This window comes from Rana temporaria, chromosome 5 (genome assembly GCF_905171775.1).
Source record: "Rana temporaria chromosome 5, aRanTem1.1, whole genome shotgun sequence".
In the NCBI taxonomy this organism is placed as follows: Eukaryota; Metazoa; Chordata; class Amphibia; order Anura; family Ranidae; genus Rana; species Rana temporaria.
In genome coordinates, this window is record NC_053493.1 from 294,927,336 (window position 1) to 294,944,692 (window position 17,357).

The 17,357-nt window shown below is 44.8% G+C and overlaps 1 protein-coding gene and 24 non-coding genes across 25 annotated transcripts in view; 24 read left to right on the plus strand and 1 right to left on the minus strand.

The window, feature by feature from the left end:
• LOC120940886 (A-kinase anchor protein 7-like) overlaps nucleotides 1–17,357 on the minus strand; it is a 159,192-nt gene that overhangs the window by 119,502 nt on the left and 22,333 nt on the right. The gene's annotated exons all lie outside the window — the stretch shown is intronic.
• LOC120941894 lies at nucleotides 190–304 on the plus strand. Its single transcript, XR_005749703.1, has one exon. It is a non-coding gene; the product is annotated as a U5 spliceosomal RNA (small nuclear RNA).
• Nucleotides 866–980, plus strand: LOC120941793. Its single transcript, XR_005749605.1, has one exon. It is a non-coding gene; the product is annotated as a U5 spliceosomal RNA (small nuclear RNA).
• On the plus strand, nucleotides 1,550–1,664 carry LOC120941865. The gene has a single exon (XR_005749674.1). It is a non-coding gene; the product is annotated as a U5 spliceosomal RNA (small nuclear RNA).
• On the plus strand, nucleotides 2,227–2,341 carry LOC120941794. The gene has a single exon (XR_005749606.1). It is a non-coding gene; the product is annotated as a U5 spliceosomal RNA (small nuclear RNA).
• On the plus strand, nucleotides 3,052–3,165 carry LOC120941916. Its single transcript, XR_005749724.1, has one exon. It is a non-coding gene; the product is annotated as a U5 spliceosomal RNA (small nuclear RNA).
• Nucleotides 3,725–3,839, plus strand: LOC120941795. Its single transcript, XR_005749607.1, has one exon. It is a non-coding gene; the product is annotated as a U5 spliceosomal RNA (small nuclear RNA).
• Nucleotides 4,409–4,523, plus strand: LOC120941796. Its single transcript, XR_005749608.1, has one exon. It is a non-coding gene; the product is annotated as a U5 spliceosomal RNA (small nuclear RNA).
• LOC120941866 lies at nucleotides 5,230–5,344 on the plus strand. Its single transcript, XR_005749675.1, has one exon. It is a non-coding gene; the product is annotated as a U5 spliceosomal RNA (small nuclear RNA).
• On the plus strand, nucleotides 5,907–6,021 carry LOC120941797. Its single transcript, XR_005749609.1, has one exon. It is a non-coding gene; the product is annotated as a U5 spliceosomal RNA (small nuclear RNA).
• On the plus strand, nucleotides 6,591–6,705 carry LOC120941798. The gene has a single exon (XR_005749610.1). It is a non-coding gene; the product is annotated as a U5 spliceosomal RNA (small nuclear RNA).
• Nucleotides 7,412–7,526, plus strand: LOC120941812. Its single transcript, XR_005749623.1, has one exon. It is a non-coding gene; the product is annotated as a U5 spliceosomal RNA (small nuclear RNA).
• Nucleotides 8,089–8,203, plus strand: LOC120941799. The gene has a single exon (XR_005749611.1). It is a non-coding gene; the product is annotated as a U5 spliceosomal RNA (small nuclear RNA).
• LOC120941800 lies at nucleotides 8,775–8,889 on the plus strand. The gene has a single exon (XR_005749612.1). It is a non-coding gene; the product is annotated as a U5 spliceosomal RNA (small nuclear RNA).
• LOC120941867 lies at nucleotides 9,596–9,710 on the plus strand. The gene has a single exon (XR_005749676.1). It is a non-coding gene; the product is annotated as a U5 spliceosomal RNA (small nuclear RNA).
• On the plus strand, nucleotides 10,273–10,387 carry LOC120941801. Its single transcript, XR_005749613.1, has one exon. It is a non-coding gene; the product is annotated as a U5 spliceosomal RNA (small nuclear RNA).
• Nucleotides 10,957–11,071, plus strand: LOC120941868. Its single transcript, XR_005749677.1, has one exon. It is a non-coding gene; the product is annotated as a U5 spliceosomal RNA (small nuclear RNA).
• Nucleotides 11,634–11,748, plus strand: LOC120941802. The gene has a single exon (XR_005749614.1). It is a non-coding gene; the product is annotated as a U5 spliceosomal RNA (small nuclear RNA).
• Nucleotides 12,459–12,573, plus strand: LOC120941869. The gene has a single exon (XR_005749678.1). It is a non-coding gene; the product is annotated as a U5 spliceosomal RNA (small nuclear RNA).
• Nucleotides 13,136–13,250, plus strand: LOC120941803. Its single transcript, XR_005749615.1, has one exon. It is a non-coding gene; the product is annotated as a U5 spliceosomal RNA (small nuclear RNA).
• LOC120941804 lies at nucleotides 13,820–13,934 on the plus strand. The gene has a single exon (XR_005749616.1). It is a non-coding gene; the product is annotated as a U5 spliceosomal RNA (small nuclear RNA).
• LOC120941870 lies at nucleotides 14,641–14,755 on the plus strand. The gene has a single exon (XR_005749679.1). It is a non-coding gene; the product is annotated as a U5 spliceosomal RNA (small nuclear RNA).
• LOC120941805 lies at nucleotides 15,318–15,432 on the plus strand. The gene has a single exon (XR_005749617.1). It is a non-coding gene; the product is annotated as a U5 spliceosomal RNA (small nuclear RNA).
• LOC120941806 lies at nucleotides 16,002–16,116 on the plus strand. Its single transcript, XR_005749618.1, has one exon. It is a non-coding gene; the product is annotated as a U5 spliceosomal RNA (small nuclear RNA).
• Nucleotides 16,824–16,938, plus strand: LOC120941871. The gene has a single exon (XR_005749680.1). It is a non-coding gene; the product is annotated as a U5 spliceosomal RNA (small nuclear RNA).

Sequence of the window (17,357 nt, forward strand, 5' to 3'; positions counted from 1 at the left end):
GGGTGTCTTGGAGTCACCATAAGTTGAACAGCATCTGTATGCTGCCGGGCCGTGCGTCTTATATTGTTCTGATGAAGCTGATTGTTACGCGTCCCTGCTGATTCCCACCCCCATGCAGCAGCACAGACATGCAAATTAGGCTGTCTTGGAGTCACCATAAGTTGAACAGCATCTGTGTTTTGCTGGGTTATACTCTGGTTTCTCTTTAGAATTACTAAATCTTTTGCATTTTATTAAAGATTTCTGTGGAGGGGAACAACCATGAGTTTTGGTGAATTTTTTGATGCCTGGCTAATGCCGGCCTCCTTGGTGAAAAAAATCTTGAGATCCTTTGATTTGGAAGGGCAAGCAGATGGCTTTAATGTTGTTGTTGTTGGTGGTGGTAAATGCGGCCTTGAAAACTATTTGATAGTCTTGATCCACCTATGCATATATTTGCCCCCAATTCCATGGCCGTGCGTCTTATATTGTTCTGATGAAGCCGATTGTTATGCATGCCTGCTGATTCGTGCCCATAGCTTCACAGACATGCAAATTTGAATGTCTTGGAGTCACCATGACTTGAACAGCATCTATGTTCTGCCGGGCCATGCATCTTATATTGGCCTGATGAAGCTGATTGTTACGTGTGCCTGCTGATTCCCTTCCCCATGCAGCTGCACAGATATGCAAATTAGGGTGTCTTGGAGTCACCATGAGTTGAACAGCATCTGTGTTCTGCCGGGCTGTGCGTCTTATATTGTTCTGATGAAGCTGATTGTTACGCGTCCCTGCTGATTCCCGCCCCCATGCAGCTGCACAGATATGCAAATTAGGGTGTCTTGGAGTCACCATAAGTTGAACAGCATCTGTGTTTTGCTGGGTTATACTCTGGTTTCTCTTTAGAATTACTAAATCTTTTGCATTTTATTAAAGATTTCTGTGGAGGGGAACAACCATGAGTTTTGGTGAATTTTTTGGTGCCTGGCTAATGCCAGGCCTCCTTGGTGAAAAATAGCTTGTGATGCTTTGATTTGGAAAGGCAAGCAAATGGCTTTAATGTTGTTGTTGTTGTTGGTGGTGGTAAATGCGGCCTTGAAAACTATTTGATAGTCTTGATCCACCTATGCATATATTTGCCCCCAATTCCATGGCCGTGCATCTTATAATGTTCTGATGAAGCCGATTGTTATGCATGCCTGCTGATTCCCGCCCATATGCAGCTGCACAGACATGCAAATTTCAATGTCTTGGAGTCACCATGAGTTGAACAGCATCTATGTTCTGCCGGGCCATGCATCTTATATTGTCCTGATGAAGCTGATTGTTACGTGTGCCTGCTGATTCCCGCCCTCATGCAGCTGCACAGATATGCAAATTAGGGTGTCTTGGAGTCACCATGAGTTGAACAGCATCTGTGTTCTGCCGGGCCGTGCGTCTTATATTGTTCTGATGAAGCTGATTGTTACGCGTCCCTGCTGATTCCCACCCCCATGCAGCAGCACAGAAATGCAAATTAGGCTGTCTTGGAGTCACCATAAGTTGAACAGCATCTGTGTTTTGCTGGGTTATACTCTGGTTTCTCTTTAGAATTACTAAATCTTTTGCATTTTATTAAAGATTTCTGTGGAGGGGAACAACCATGAGTTTTGGTGAATTTTTTGATGCCTGGCTAATGCCGGGCCTCCTTGGTGAAAAATAGCTTGCGATCCTTTGATTTGGAAAGGCAAGCAGATGGCTTTAATATTGTTGTTGTTGGTGGTGGTAAATGCGGCCTTGAAAACTATTTGATAGTCTTGATCCACCTATGCATATATTTGCCCCCAATTCCATGGCTGTGCGTCTTATATTGTTCTGATGAAGCCGATTGTTATGCATGCCTGCTGATTCGTGCCCATAGCTTCACAGACATGCAAATTTGAATGTCTTGGAGTCACCATGACTTGAACAGCATCTATGTTCTGCCGGGCCATGCATCTTATATTGGCCTGATGAAGCTGATTGTTACGTGTGCCTGCTGATTCCCTTCCCCATGCAGCTGCACAGATATGCAAATTAGGGTGTCTTGGAGTCACCATGAGTTGAACAGCATCTGTGTTCTGCCGGGCTGTGCGTCTTATATTGTTCTGATGAAGCTGATTGTTACGCGTCCCTGCTGATTCCCGCCCCCATGCAGCTGCACAGATATGCAAATTAGGGTGTCTTGGAGTCACCATAAGTTGAACAGCATCTGTGTTTTGCTGGGTTATACTCTGGTTTCTCTTTAGAATTACTAAATCTTTTGCATTTTATTAAAGATTTCTGTGGAGGGGAACAACCATGAGTTTTGGTGAATTTTTTGGTGCCTGGCTAATGCCAGGCCTCCTTGGTGAAAAATAGCTTGTGATGCTTTGATTTGGAAAGGCAAGCAAATGGCTTTAATGTTGTTGTTGTTGTTGGTGGTGGTGGTAAATGCGGCCTTGAAAACTATTTGATAGTCTTGATCCACCTATGCATATATTTGCCCCCAATTCCATGGCCGTGCATCTTATAATGTTCTGATGAAGCCGATTGTTATGCATGCCTGCTGATTCCCGCCCATATGCAGCTGCACAGACATGCAAATTTCAATGTCTTGGAGTCACCATGAGTTGAACAGCATCTATGTTCTGCCGGGCCATGCATCTTATATTGTCCTGATGAAGCTGATTGTTACGTGTGCCTGCTGATTCCCGCCCTCATGCAGCTGCACAGATATGCAAATTAGGGTGTCTTGGAGTCACCATGAGTTGAACAGCATCTGTGTTCTGCCGGGCTGTGCGTCTTATATTGTTCTGATGAAGCTGATTGTTACGCGTCCCTGCTGATTCCCGCCCCCATGCAGCTGCACAGATATGCAAATTAGGGTGTCTTGGATTCACCATAAGTTGAACAGCATCTGTATGCTGCCGGGCCGTGCGTCTTATATTGTTCTGATGAAGCTGATTGTTACGCGTCCCTGCTGATTCCCACCCCCATGCAGCAGCACAGACATGCAAATTAGGCTGTCTTGGAGTCACCATAAGTTGAACAGCATCTGTGTTTTGCTGGGTTATACTCTGGTTTCTCTTTAGAATTACTAAATCTTTTGCATTTTATTAAAGATTTCTGTGGAGGGGAACAACCATGAGTTTTGGTGAATTTTTTGATGCCTGGCTATGCCGGCCTCCTTGGTGAAAAATAGCTTGAGATCCTTGATTTGGAAGGCAAGCAGATGGCTTTAATGTTGTTGTTTTTGGTGGTGGTAAATGCGGCCTTGAAAACTATTTGATAGTCTTGATCCACCTATGCATATATTTGCCCCCAATTCCATGGCCGTGCGTCTTATATTGTTCTGATGAAGCCGATTGTTATGCATGCCTGCTGATTCGTGCCCATAGCTTCACAGACATGCAAATTTGAATGTCTTGGAGTCACCATGACTTGAACAGCATCTATGTTCTGCCGGGCCATGCATCTTATATTGGCCTGATGAAGCTGATTGTTACGTGTGCCTGCTGATTCCCTTCCCCATGCAGCTGCACAGATATGCAAATTAGGGTGTCTTGGAGTCACCATGAGTTGAACAGCATCTGTGTTCTGCCGGGCTGTGCGTCTTATATTGTTCTGATGAAGCTGATTGTTACGCGTCCCTGCTGATTCCCGCCCCCATGCAGCTGCACAGATATGCAAATTAGGGTGTCTTGGAGTCACCATAAGTTGAACAGCATCTGTGTTTTGCTGGGTTATACTCTGGTTTCTCTTTAGAATTACTAAATCTTTTGCATTTTATTAAAGATTTCTGTGGAGGGGAACAACCATGAGTTTTGGTGAATTTTTTGGTGCCTGGCTAATGCCAGGCCTCCTTGGTGAAAAATAGCTTGTGATGCTTTGATTTGGAAAGGCAAGCAAATGGCTTTAATGTTGTTGTTGTTGTTGGTGGTGGTAAATGCGGCCTTGAAAACTATTTGATTGTCTTGATCCACCTATGCATATATTTGCCCCCAATTCCATGGCCGTGCATCTTATAATGTTCTGATGAAGCCGATTGTTATGCATGCCTGCTGATTCCCGCCCATATGCAGCTGCACAGACATGCAAATTTCAATGTCTTGGAGTCACCATGAGTTGAACAGCATCTATGTTCTGCCGGGCCATGCATCTTATATTGTCCTGATGAAGCTGATTGTTACGTGTGCCTGCTGATTCCCGCCCTCATGCAGCTGCACAGATATGCAAATTAGGGTGTCTTGGAGTCACCATGAGTTGAACAGCATCTGTGTTCTGCCGGGCCGTGCGTCTTATATTGTTCTGATGAAGCTGATTGTTACGCGTCCCTGCTGATTCCCACCCCCATGCAGCAGCACAGAAATGCAAATTAGGCTGTCTTGGAGTCACCATAAGTTGAACAGCATCTGTGTTTTGCTGGGTTATACTCTGGTTTCTCTTTAGAATTACTAAATCTTTTGCATTTTATTAAAGATTTCTGTGGAGGGGAACAACCATGAGTTTTGGTGAATTTTTTGGTGCCTGGCTAATGCCAGGCCTCCTTGGTGAAAAATAGCTTGTGATGCTTTGATTTGGAAAGGCAAGCAAATGGCTTTAATGTTGTTGTTGTTGTTGGTGGTGGTAAATGCGGCCTTGAAAACTATTTGATTGTCTTGATCCACCTATGCATATATTTGCCCCCAATTCCATGGCCGTGCATCTTATAATGTTCTGATGAAGCCGATTGTTATGCATGCCTGCTGATTCCCGCCCATATGCAGCTGCACAGACATGCAAATTTCAATGTCTTGGAGTCACCATGAGTTGAACAGCATCTATGTTCTGCCGGGCCATGCATCTTATATTGTCCTGATGAAGCTGATTGTTACGTGTGCCTGCTGATTCCCGCCCTCATGCAGCTGCACAGATATGCAAATTAGGGTGTCTTGGAGTCACCATGAGTTGAACAGCATCTGTGTTCTGCCGGGCTGTGCGTCTTATATTGTTCTGATGAAGCTGATTGTTACGCGTCCCTGCTGATTCCCGCCCCATGCAGCTGCACAGATATGCAAATTAGGGTGTCTTGGAGTCACCATAAGTTGAACAGCATCTGTATGCTGCCGGGCCGTGCGTCTTATATTGTTCTGATGAAGCTGATTGTTACGCGTCCCTGCTGATTCCCACCCCCATGCAGCAGCACAGACATGCAAATTAGGCTGTCTTGGAGTCACCATAAGTTGAACAGCATCTGTGTTTTGCTGGGTTATACTCTGGTTTCTCTTTAGAATTACTAAATCTTTTGCATTTTATTAAAGATTTCTGTGGAGGGGAACAACCATGAGTTTTGGTGAATTTTTTGATGCCTGGCTAATGCCGGGCCTCCTTGGTGAAAAATAGCTTGCGATCCTTTGATTTGGAAAGGCAAGCAGATGGCTTTAATGTTGTTGTTGTTGGTGGTGGTAAATGCGGCCTTGAAAACTATTTGATAGTCTTGATCCACCTATGCATATATTTGCCCCCAATTCCATGGCTGTGCGTCTTATATTGTTCTGATGAAGCCGATTGTTATGCATGCCTGCTGATTCGTGCCCATAGCTTCACAGACATGCAAATTTGAATGTCTTGGAGTCACCATGACTTGAACAGCATCTATGTTCTGCCGGGCCATGCATCTTATATTGGCCTGATGAAGCTGATTGTTACGTGTGCCTGCTGATTCCCTTCCCCATGCAGCTGCACAGATATGCAAATTAGGGTGTCTTGGAGTCACCATGAGTTGAACAGCATCTGTATGCTGCCGGGCTGTGCGTCTTATATTGTTCTGATGAAGCTGATTGTTACGCGTCCCTGCTGATTCCCGCCCCCATGCAGCTGCACAGATATGCAAATTAGGGTGTCTTGGAGTCACCATAAGTTGAACAGCATCTGTGTTCTGCTGGGTTATACTCTGGTTTCTCTTTAGAATTACTAAATCTTTTGCATTTTATTAAAGATTTCTGTGGAGGGGAACAACCATGAGTTTTGGTGAATTTTTTGGTGCCTGGCTAATGCCAGGCCTCCTTGGTGAAAAATAGCTTGTGATGCTTTGATTTGGAAAGGCAAGCAAATGGCTTTAATGTTGTTGTTGTTGTTGGTGGTGGTAAATGCGGCCTTGAAAACTATTTGATTGTCTTGATCCACCTATGCATATATTTGCCCCCAATTCCATGGCCGTGCATCTTATAATGTTCTGATGAAGCCGATTGTTATGCATGCCTGCTGATTCCCGCCCATATGCAGCTGCACAGACATGCAAATTTCAATGTCTTGGAGTCACCATGAGTTGAACAGCATCTATGTTCTGCCGGGCCATGCATCTTATATTGTCCTGATGAAGCTGATTGTTACGTGTGCCTGCTGATTCCCTTCCCCATGCAGCTGCACAGATATGCAAATTAGGGTGTCTTGGAGTCACCATGAGTTGAACAGCATCTGTGTTCTGCCGGGCTGTGCGTCTTATATTGTTCTGATGAAGCTGATTGTTACGCGTCCCTGCTGATTCCCGCCCCCATGCAGCAGCACAGAAATGCAAATTAGGCTGTCTTGGAGTCACCATAAGTTGAACAGCATCTGTGTTTTGCTGGGTTATACTCTGGTTTCTCTTTAGAATTACTAAATCTTTTGCATTTTATTAAAGATTTCTGTGGAGGGGAACAACCATGAGTTTTGGTGAATTTTTTGGTGCCTGGCTAATGCCAGGCCTCCTTGGTGAAAAATAGCTTGTGATGCTTTGATTTGGAAAGGCAAGCAAATGGCTTTAATGTTGTTGTTGTTGTTGGTGGTGGTAAATGCGGCCTTGAAAACTATTTGATTGTCTTGATCCACCTATGCATATATTTGCCCCCAATTCCATGGCCGTGCATCTTATAATGTTCTGATGAAGCCGATTGTTATGCATGCCTGCTGATTCCCGCCCATATGCAGCTGCACAGACATGCAAATTTCAATGTCTTGGAGTCACCATGAGTTGAACAGCATCTATGTTCTGCCGGGCCATGCATCTTATATTGTCCTGATGAAGCTGATTGTTACGTGTGCCTGCTGATTCCCGCCCTCATGCAGCTGCACAGATATGCAAATTAGGGTGTCTTGGAGTCACCATGAGTTGAACAGCATCTGTGTTCTGCCGGGCTGTGCGTCTTATATTGTTCTGATGAAGCTGATTGTTACGCGTCCCTGCTGATTCCCGCCCCATGCAGCTGCACAGATATGCAAATTAGGGTGTCTTGGAGTCACCATAAGTTGAACAGCATCTGTATGCTGCCGGGCCGTGCGTCTTATATTGTTCTGATGAAGCTGATTGTTACGCGTCCCTGCTGATTCCCACCCCCATGCAGCAGCACAGACATGCAAATTAGGCTGTCTTGGAGTCACCATAAGTTGAACAGCATCTGTGTTTTGCTGGGTTATACTCTGGTTTCTCTTTAGAATTACTAAATCTTTTGCATTTTATTAAAGATTTCTGTGGAGGGGAACAACCATGAGTTTTGGTGAATTTTTTGGTGCCTGGCTAATGCCGGGCCTCCTTGGTGAAAAATAGCTTGCGATCCTTTGATTTGGAAAGGCAAGCAGATGGCTTTAATGTTGTTGTTGTTGGTGGTGGTAAATGCGGCCTTGAAAACTATTTGATAGTCTTGATCCACCTATGCATATATTTGCCCCCAATTCCATGGCTGTGCGTCTTATATTGTTCTGATGAAGCCGATTGTTATGCATGCCTGCTGATTCGTGCCCATAGCTTCACAGACATGCAAATTTGAATGTCTTGGAGTCACCATGACTTGAACAGCATCTATGTTCTGCCGGGCCATGCATCTTATATTGGCCTGATGAAGCTGATTGTTACGTGTGCCTGCTGATTCCCTTCCCCATGCAGCTGCACAGATATGCAAATTAGGGTGTCTTGGAGTCACCATGAGTTGAACAGCATCTGTGTTCTGCCGGGCTGTGCGTCTTATATTGTTCTGATGAAGCTGATTGTTACGCGTCCCTGCTGATTCCCGCCCCCATGCAGCTGCACAGATATGCAAATTAGGGTGTCTTGGAGTCACCATAAGTTGAACAGCATCTGTGTTTTGCTGGGTTATACTCTGGTTTCTCTTTAGAATTACTAAATCTTTTGCATTTTATTAAAGATTTCTGTGGAGGGGAACAACCATGAGTTTTGGTGAATTTTTTGGTGCCTGGCTAATGCCAGGCCTCCTTGGTGAAAAATAGCTTGTGATGCTTTGATTTGGAAAGGCAAGCAAATGGCTTTAATGTTGTTGTTGTTGTTGTTGGTGGTGGTAAATGCGGCCTTGAAAACTATTTGATTGTCTTGATCCACCTATGCATATATTTGCCCCCAATTCCATGGCCGTGCATCTTATAATGTTCTGATGAAGCCGATTGTTATGCATGCCTGCTGATCCCGCCCATATGCAGCTGCACAGACATGCAAATTTCAATGTCTTGGAGTCACCATGAGTTGAACAGCATCTATGTTCTGCCGGGCCATGCATCTTATATTGTCCTGATGAAGCTGATTGTTACGTGTGCCTGCTGATTCCCGCCCTCATGCAGCTGCACAGATATGCAAATTAGGGTGTCTTGGAGTCACCATGAGTTGAACAGCATCTGTGTTCTGCCGGGCCGTGCGTCTTATATTGTTCTGATGAAGCTGATTGTTACGCGTCCCTGCTGATTCCCACCCCCATGCAGCAGCACAGAAATGCAAATTAGGCTGTCTTGGAGTCACCATAAGTTGAACAGCATCTGTGTTTTGCTGGGTTATACTCTGGTTTCTCTTTAGAATTACTAAATCTTTTGCATTTTATTAAAGATTTCTGTGGAGGGGAACAACCATGAGTTTTGGTGAATTTTTTGGTGCCTGGCTAATGCCAGGCCTCCTTGGTGAAAAATAGCTTGTGATGCTTTGATTTGGAAAGGCAAGCAAATGGCTTTAATGTTGTTGTTGTTGTTGGTGGTGGTAAATGCGGCCTTGAAAACTATTTGATTGTCTTGATCCACCTATGCATATATTTGCCCCCAATTCCATGGCCGTGCATCTTATAATGTTCTGATGAAGCCGATTGTTATGCATGCCTGCTGATTCCCGCCCATATGCAGCTGCACAGACATGCAAATTTCAATGTCTTGGAGTCACCATGAGTTGAACAGCATCTATGTTCTGCCGGGCCATGCATCTTATATTGTCCTGATGAAGCTGATTGTTACGTGTGCCTGCTGATTCCCGCCCTCATGCAGCTGCACAGATATGCAAATTAGGGTGTCTTGGAGTCACCATGAGTTGAACAGCATCTGTGTTCTGCCGGGCTGTGCGTCTTATATTGTTCTGATGAAGCTGATTGTTACGCGTCCCTGCTGATTCCCGCCCCATGCAGCTGCACAGATATGCAAATTAGGGTGTCTTGGAGTCACCATAAGTTGAACAGCATCTGTATGCTGCCGGGCCGTGCGTCTTATATTGTTCTGATGAAGCTGATTGTTACGCGTCCCTGCTGATTCCCACCCCCATGCAGCAGCACAGACATGCAAATTAGGCTGTCTTGGAGTCACCATAAGTTGAACAGCATCTGTGTTTTGCTGGGTTATACTCTGGTTTCTCTTTAGAATTACTAAATCTTTTGCATTTTATTAAAGATTTCTGTGGAGGGGAACAACCATGAGTTTTGGTGAATTTTTTGATGCCTGGCTAATGCCGGGCCTCCTTGGTGAAAAATAGCTTGCGATCCTTTGATTTGGAAAGGCAAGCAGATGGCTTTAATGTTGTTGTTGTTGGTGGTGGTAAATGCGGCCTTGAAAACTATTTGATAGTCTTGATCCACCTATGCATATATTTGCCCCCAATTCCATGGCTGTGCGTCTTATATTGTTCTGATGAAGCCGATTGTTATGCATGCCTGCTGATTCGTGCCCATAGCTTCACAGACATGCAAATTTGAATGTCTTGGAGTCACCATGACTTGAACAGCATCTATGTTCTGCCGGGCCATGCATCTTATATTGGCCTGATGAAGCTGATTGTTACGTGTGCCTGCTGATTCCCTTCCCCATGCAGCTGCACAGATATGCAAATTAGGGTGTCTTGGAGTCACCATGAGTTGAACAGCATCTGTGTTCTGCCGGGCTGTGCGTCTTATATTGTTCTGATGAAGCTGATTGTTACGCGTCCCTGCTGATTCCCGCCCCCATGCAGCTGCACAGATATGCAAATTAGGGTGTCTTGGAGTCACCATAAGTTGAACAGCATCTGTGTTTTGCTGGGTTATACTCTGGTTTCTCTTTAGAATTACTAAATCTTTTGCATTTTATTAAAGATTTCTGTGGAGGGGAACAACCATGAGTTTTGGTGAATTTTTTGGTGCCTGGCTAATGCCAGGCCTCCTTGGTGAAAAATAGCTTGTGATGCTTTGATTTGGAAAGGCAAGCAAATGGCTTTAATGTTGTTGTTGTTGTTGGTGGTGGTAAATGCGGCCTTGAAAACTATTTGATTGTCTTGATCCACCTATGCATATATTTGCCCCCAATTCCATGGCCGTGCATCTTATAATGTTCTGATGAAGCCGATTGTTATGCATGCCTGCTGATTCCCGCCCATATGCAGCTGCACAGACATGCAAATTTCAATGTCTTGGAGTCACCATGAGTTGAACAGCATCTATGTTCTGCCGGGCCATGCATCTTATATTGTCCTGATGAAGCTGATTGTTACGTGTGCCTGCTGATTCCCGCCCTCATGCAGCTGCACAGATATGCAAATTAGGGTGTCTTGGAGTCACCATGAGTTGAACAGCATCTGTGTTCTGCCGGGCCGTGCGTCTTATATTGTTCTGATGAAGCTGATTGTTACGCGTCCCTGCTGATTCCCACCCCCATGCAGCAGCACAGAAATGCAAATTAGGCTGTCTTGGAGTCACCATAAGTTGAACAGCATCTGTGTTTTGCTGGGTTATACTCTGGTTTCTCTTTAGAATTACTAAATCTTTTGCATTTTATTAAAGATTTCTGTGGAGGGGAACAACCATGAGTTTTGGTGAATTTTTTGATGCCTGGCTAATGCCGGGCCTCCTTGGTGAAAAATAGCTTGCGATCCTTTGATTTGGAAAGGCAAGCAGATGGCTTTAATATTGTTGTTGTTGGTGGTGGTAAATGCGGCCTTGAAAACTATTTGATAGTCTTGATCCACCTATGCATATATTTGCCCCCAATTCCATGGCTGTGCGTCTTATATTGTTCTGATGAAGCCGATTGTTATGCATGCCTGCTGATTCGTGCCCATAGCTTCACAGACATGCAAATTTGAATGTCTTGGAGTCACCATGACTTGAACAGCATCTATGTTCTGCCGGGCCATGCATCTTATATTGGCCTGATGAAGCTGATTGTTACGTGTGCCTGCTGATTCCCTTCCCCATGCAGCTGCACAGATATGCAAATTAGGGTGTCTTGGAGTCACCATGAGTTGAACAGCATCTGTGTTCTGCCGGGCTGTGCGTCTTATATTGTTCTGATGAAGCTGATTGTTACGTGTCCCTGCTGATTCCCGCCCCCATGCAGCTGCACAGATATGCAAATTAGGGTGTCTTGGAGTCACCATAAGTTGAACAGCATCTGTGTTTTGCTGGGTTATACTCTGGTTTCTCTTTAGAATTACTAAATCTTTTGCATTTTATTAAAGATTTCTGTGGAGGGGAACAACCATGAGTTTTGGTGAATTTTTTGGTGCCTGGCTAATGCCAGGCCTCCTTGGTGAAAAATAGCTTGTGATGCTTTGATTTGGAAAGGCAAGCAAATGGCTTTAATGTTGTTGTTGTTGTTGGTGGTGGTGGTAAATGCGGCCTTGAAAACTATTTGATAGTCTTGATCCACCTATGCATATATTTGCCCCCAATTCCATGGCCGTGCATCTTATAATGTTCTGATGAAGCCGATTGTTATGCATGCCTGCTGATTCCCGCCCATATGCAGCTGCACAGACATGCAAATTTCAATGTCTTGGAGTCACCATGAGTTGAACAGCATCTATGTTCTGCCGGGCCATGCATCTTATATTGTCCTGATGAAGCTGATTGTTACGTGTGCCTGCTGATTCCCGCCCTCATGCAGCTGCACAGATATGCAAATTAGGGTGTCTTGGAGTCACCATGAGTTGAACAGCATCTGTGTTCTGCCGGGCTGTGCGTCTTATATTGTTCTGATGAAGCTGATTGTTACGCGTCCCTGCTGATTCCCGCCCCCATGCAGCTGCACAGATATGCAAATTAGGGTGTCTTGGAGTCACCATAAGTTGAACAGCATCTGTATGCTGCCGGGCCGTGCGTCTTATATTGTTCTGATGAAGCTGATTGTTACGCGTCCCTGCTGATTCCCACCCCCATGCAGCAGCACAGACATGCAAATTAGGCTGTCTTGGAGTCACCATAAGTTGAACAGCATCTGTGTTTTGCTGGGTTATACTCTGGTTTCTCTTTAGAATTACTAAATCTTTTGCATTTTATTAAAGATTTCTGTGGAGGGGAACAACCATGAGTTTTGGTGAATTTTTTGATGCCTGGCTAATGCCGGGCCTCCTTGGTGAAAAATAGCTTGCGATCCTTTGATTTGGAAAGGCAAGCAGATGGCTTTAATGTTGTTGTTGTTGGTGGTGGTAAATGCGGCCTTGAAAACTATTTGATAGTCTTGATCCACCTATGCATATATTTGCCCCCAATTCCATGGCTGTGCGTCTTATATTGTTCTGATGAAGCCGATTGTTATGCATGCCTGCTGATTCGTGCCCATAGCTTCACAGACATGCAAATTTGAATGTCTTGGAGTCACCATGACTTGAACAGCATCTATGTTCTGCCGGGCCATGCATCTTATATTGGCCTGATGAAGCTGATTGTTACGTGTGCCTGCTGATTCCCTTCCCCATGCAGCTGCACAGATATGCAAATTAGGGTGTCTTGGAGTCACCATGAGTTGAACAGCATCTGTGTTCTGCCGGGCTGTGCGTCTTATATTGTTCTGATGAAGCTGATTGTTACGTGTCCCTGCTGATTCCCGCCCCCATGCAGCTGCACAGATATGCAAATTAGGGTGTCTTGGAGTCACCATAAGTTGAACAGCATCTGTGTTTTGCTGGGTTATACTCTGGTTTCTCTTTAGAATTACTAAATCTTTTGCATTTTATTAAAGATTTCTGTGGAGGGGAACAACCATGAGTTTTGGTGAATTTTTTGGTGCCTGGCTAATGCCAGGCCTCCTTGGTGAAAAATAGCTTGTGATGCTTTGATTTGGAAAGGCAAGCAAATGGCTTTAATGTTGTTGTTGTTGTTGGTGGTGGTAAATGCGGCCTTGAAAACTATTTGATTGTCTTGATCCACCTATGCATATATTTGCCCCCAATTCCATGGCCGTGCATCTTATAATGTTCTGATGAAGCCGATTGTTATGCATGCCTGCTGATTCCCGCCCATATGCAGCTGCACAGACATGCAAATTTCAATGTCTTGGAGTCACCATGAGTTGAACAGCATCTATGTTCTGCCGGGCCATGCATCTTATATTGTCCTGATGAAGCTGATTGTTACGTGTGCCTGCTGATTCCCGCCCTCATGCAGCTGCACAGATATGCAAATTAGGGTGTCTTGGAGTCACCATGAGTTGAACAGCATCTGTGTTCTGCCGGGCCGTGCGTCTTATATTGTTCTGATGAAGCTGATTGTTACGCGTCCCTGCTGATTCCCACCCCCATGCAGCAGCACAGACATGCAAATTAGGCTGTCTTGGAGTCACCATAAGTTGAACAGCATCTGTGTTTTGCTGGGTTATACTCTGGTTTCTCTTTAGAATTACTAAATCTTTTGCATTTTATTAAAGATTTCTGTGGAGGGGAACAACCATGAGTTTTGGTGAATTTTTTGGTGCCTGGCTAATGCCAGGCCTCCTTGGTGAAAAATAGCTTGTGATGCTTTGATTTGGAAAGGCAAGCAAATGGCTTTAATGTTGTTGTTGTTGTTGGTGGTGGTAAATGCGGCCTTGAAAACTATTTGATTGTCTTGATCCACCTATGCATATATTTGCCCCCAATTCCATGGCCGTGCATCTTATAATGTTCTGATGAAGCCGATTGTTATGCATGCCTGCTGATTCCCGCCCATATGCAGCTGCACAGACATGCAAATTTCAATGTCTTGGAGTCACCATGAGTTGAACAGCATCTATGTTCTGCCGGGCCATGCATCTTATATTGTCCTGATGAAGCTGATTGTTACGTGTGCCTGCTGATTCCCGCCCTCATGCAGCTGCACAGATATGCAAATTAGGGTGTCTTGGAGTCACCATGAGTTGAACAGCATCTGTGTTCTGCCGGGCTGTGCGTCTTATATTGTTCTGATGAAGCTGATTGTTACGCGTCCCTGCTGATTCCCGCCCCATGCAGCTGCACAGATATGCAAATTAGGGTGTCTTGGAGTCACCATAAGTTGAACAGCATCTGTATGCTGCCGGGCCGTGCGTCTTATATTGTTCTGATGAAGCTGATTGTTACGCGTCCCTGCTGATTCCCACCCCCATGCAGCAGCACAGACATGCAAATTAGGCTGTCTTGGAGTCACCATAAGTTGAACAGCATCTGTGTTTTGCTGGGTTATACTCTGGTTTCTCTTTAGAATTACTAAATCTTTTGCATTTTATTAAAGATTTCTGTGGAGGGGAACAACCATGAGTTTTGGTGAATTTTTTGATGCCTGGCTAATGCCGGGCCTCCTTGGTGAAAAAAATCTTGAGATCCCTTGATTTGGAAGGGCAAGCAGATGGCTTTAATGTTGTTGTTGTTGGTGGTGGTAAATGCGGCCTTGAAAACTATTTGATAGTCTTGATCCACCTATGCATATATTTGCCCCCAATTCCATGGCTGTGCGTCTTATATTGTTCTGATGAAGCCGATTGTTATGCATGCCTGCTGATTCGTGCCCATAGCTTCACAGACATGCAAATTTGAATGTCTTGGAGTCACCATGACTTGAACAGCATCTATGTTCTGCCGGGCCATGCATCTTATATTGGCCTGATGAAGCTGATTGTTACGTGTGCCTGCTGATTCCCTTCCCCATGCAGCTGCACAGATATGCAAATTAGGGTGTCTTGGAGTCACCATAAGTTGAACAGCATCTGTGTTCTGCCGGGCTGTGCGTCTTATATTGTTCTGATGAAGCTGATTGTTACGCGTCCCTGCTGATTCCCGCCCCAATGCAGCTGCACAGATATGCAAATTAGGGTGTCTTGGAGTCACCATAAGTTGAACAGCATCTGTGTTTTGCTGGGTTATACTCTGGTTTCTCTTTAGAATTACTAAATCTTTTGCATTTTATTAAAGATTTCTGTGGAGGGGAACAACCATGAGTTTTGGTGAATTTTTTGGTGCCTGGCTAATGCCAGGCCTCCTTGGTGAAAAATAGCTTGTGATGCTTTGATTTGGAAAGGCAAGCAAATGGCTTTAATGTTGTTGTTGTTGTTGGTGGTGGTAAATGCGGCCTTGAAAACTATTTGATTGTCTTGATCCACCTATGCATATATTTGCCCCCAATTCCATGGCCGTGCATCTTATAATGTTCTGATGAAGCCGATTGTTATGCATGCCTGCTGATTCCCGCCCATATGCAGCTGCACAGACATGCAAATTTCAATGTCTTGGAGTCACCATGAGTTGAACAGCATCTATGTTCTGCCGGGCCATGCATCTTATATTGTCCTGATGAAGCTGATTGTTACGTGTGCCTGCTGATTCCCGCCCTCATGCAGCTGCACAGATATGCAAATTAGGGTGTCTTGGAGTCACCATGAGTTGAACAGCATCTGTGTTCTGCCGGGCCGTGCGTCTTATATTGTTCTGATGAAGCTGATTGTTACGCGTCCCTGCTGATTCCCACCCCCATGCAGCAGCACAGACATGCAAATTAGGCTGTCTTGGAGTCACCATAAGTTGAACAGCATCTGTGTTTTGCTGGGTTATACTCTGGTTTCTCTTTAGAATTACTAAATCTTTTGCATTTTATTAAAGATTTCTGTGGAGGGGAACAACCATGAGTTTTGGTGAATTTTTTGGTGCCTGGCTAATGCCAGGCCTCCTTGGTGAAAAATAGCTTGTGATGCTTTGATTTGGAAAGGCAAGCAAATGGCTTTAATGTTGTTGTTGTTGTTGGTGGTGGTAAATGCGGCCTTGAAAACTATTTGATAGTCTTGATCCACCTATGCATATATTTGCCCCCAATTCCATGGCCGTGCATCTTATAATGTTCTGATGAAGCCGATTGTTATGCATGCCTGCTGATTCCCGCCCATATGCAGCTGCACAGACATGCAAATTTCAATGTCTTGGAGTCACCATGAGTTGAACAGCATCTATGTTCTGCCGGGCCATGCATCTTATATTGTCCTGATGAAGCTGATTGTTACGTGTGCCTGCTGATTCCCGCCCTCATGCAGCTGCACAGATATGCAAATTAGGGTGTCTTGGAGTCACCATGAGTTGAACAGCATCTGTGTTCTGCCGGGCTGTGCGTCTTATATTGTTCTGATGAAGCTGATTGTTACGCGTCCCTGCTGATTCCCGCCCCCATGCAGCTGCACAGATATGCAAATTAGGGTGTCTTGGAGTCACCATAAGTTGAACAGCATCTGTATGCTGCCGGGCCGTGCGTCTTATATTGTTCTGATGAAGCTGATTGTTACGCGTCCCTGCTGATTCCCACCCCCATGCAGCAGCACAGACATGCAAATTAGGCTGTCTTGGAGTCACCATAAGTTGAACAGCATCTGTGTTTTGCTGGGTTATACTCTGGTTTCTCTTTAGAATTACTAAATCTTTTGCATTTTATTAAAGATTTCTGTGGAGGGGAACAACCATGAGTTTTGGTGAATTTTTTGATGCCTGGCTAATGCCGGGCCTCCTTGGTGAAAAATAGCTTGCGATCCTTTGATTTGGAAAGGCAAGCAGATGGCTTTAATGTTGTTGTTGTTGGTGGTGGTAAATGCGGCCTTGAAAACTATTTGATAGTCTTGATCCACCTATGCATATATTTGCCCCCAATTCCATGGCCGTGCGTCTTATATTGTTCTGATGAAGCCGATTGTTATGCATGCCTGCTGATTCGTGCCCATAGCTTCACAGACATGCAAATTTGAATGTCTTGGAGTCACCATGACTTGAACAGCATCTATGTTCTGCCGGGCCATGCATCTTATATTGGCCTGATGAAGCTGATTGTTACGTGTGCCTGCTGATTCCCTTCCCCATGCAGCTGCACAGATATGCAAATTAGGGTGTCTTGGAGTCACCATGAGTTGAACAGCATCTGTATGCTGCC